We start from the raw sequence: 1,921 nt of genomic DNA on the forward strand, positions 1-1,921 counted from the left end.
CTGTTCGTTTTAAGTTTTAATGTCGCCCCTTACTTTCAGCTAAAAAAATTAGTTTTTTTATTTAATTTCTGAACGTTTTTGAATTAATGCATGTTTGGTTTTGGCTCTCCGCACATAAATTATTAAAATTAAATTTGTATATTAATTCTTTTTTTTGGCTAAATGGCTTTCTCTTAGTTTTGATCAGACGATTTTGAGAAATCAGGGGTGGAGAAGGAGGTCTAGTTGCCCTCCAATTTTCCGGTTACTTAAGAAGGCATCTAGAACTTTTAATTTTTAACGAATATTTTTATTAGTAAAAAATATACGTAACTTAAGAATTAACTTACGTAATAAACTTTCATAATCTTATATTTTTATTATGTATACGAGGGGGTTTGTACCCTCGTTAATACCTCGCTCTTTACACTAAATCGTAAGTTTTGTCCCAATTCTTTAAGAATGACCCCTGAATCAGAAAGGTCGTAGAATAAATAGTTGAAATTACTAAAAATACTATAGCATAAAGAGTGAGGTATTTATTTCCTCCTAAATACCTCGCTCTTTATGCTAAAGTATTTTTAAACCCTTCATATGCGTAATAATCTCTGTTCGTTTTAAGTTTCAATGCTACTCCTTCCTTTCATTTGAAAAAACGTTTTCATGTTTATTTTCCATTGTTTTCTTATAGTAATGCTAGAAAATGCTGCGCCCTTTTCATTGAATTTTTCTTCCCCCATGACAGATTCCTCCAAGGAAAGATCCTCCAACATAGCCCCCTCCCTTCAGTCCCACCCCCAAACAAAATAAAATTCCCCCTGAAAACGTCTGTACACTTCCCAATAACCATTACTATATGTAAACACTGGTCAAAGTTTGTAACTTGCAGCCCCTCCCCCAGGGATTGTAGGGGAGTAAGTCATCCCCAAAGACATGGTTATTATGGTTTTTGACTATGATGAACAAAATGGCTATCTCAAAATTTTGATCCGTTTACTTTGGGAAAAAATGAGCGTGGGAGGGGGCCTAGATGCCCTCCAATTTTTTGGTCACTTGAAAAGGGCACTAGAACTTTTCATTTCCGTTAGAATGAGCCCTCTTGTGACATTCTAGGACAATTTGGTCGATACGATGACCCCTGGGAAAAAAACAAACAAAAAAAACAAACAAAAAAAAGGCAAATAAACACGCATCCGTGATCTGCCTTCTGGCAAAAAATACAAAATTCCACAATCTTGCAGATAGGAGCTTGAAACTTCTACAATTGGGTTTTCTGATATGCTGAATCTGATGGTGTGATTTTCGTCCAGCTTCTATGACTTTTAGGGGGTGTTTCCTCCTATTTTCTTAAATAATGCAAATTTTCTCAGGCTCGTAACTTTTGATAAGTAAGACTAAACTTGATGAAGCTTATATATTTAAAATCAGCATTAAAATGCGATTCTTTTGATGTAGCTATTGATATCAAACTTCAATTTTTTAGAGTTTTGGTTATTATTGAGCCGGGTCGCTCCTTACTACAGTTCGTTACCACGAATTGTTTGATCTTGTTTCATTTTTCGTTTGATCTTGCTTTAATTCCATTTAAATTATACTAAAATATTAAAAGAGAACCAACTCACATAGAAACCACAACAACTGGTCCATAATCACTTCTTTGTCTCCATCGTTCAACCATATTCATCAATTCAACCAAACTATTAGTTGAAGTAGGCACTTTGTGACCTTCTGGCCAGCAAGTAAGCTGGAATAGTTGACAGGTCTTTGGAACTGCTTTTACTCCAGCCATGAGCTCAGTCAAAGACACAATCTATAAGTATGCACAATTAATGAACAATTTTTGACAGTTAGTAAGTAGCGTCTAGCATACTGGAAGGAGGGGTGGAGTGATATTTCTTCCGAGCCTTCGAATCTTCCGACACTTTTAAGGTATCCAGAGATT

This window comes from Artemia franciscana, chromosome 11 (genome assembly GCF_032884065.1).
Source record: "Artemia franciscana chromosome 11, ASM3288406v1, whole genome shotgun sequence".
In the NCBI taxonomy this organism is placed as follows: Eukaryota; Metazoa; Arthropoda; class Branchiopoda; order Anostraca; family Artemiidae; genus Artemia; species Artemia franciscana.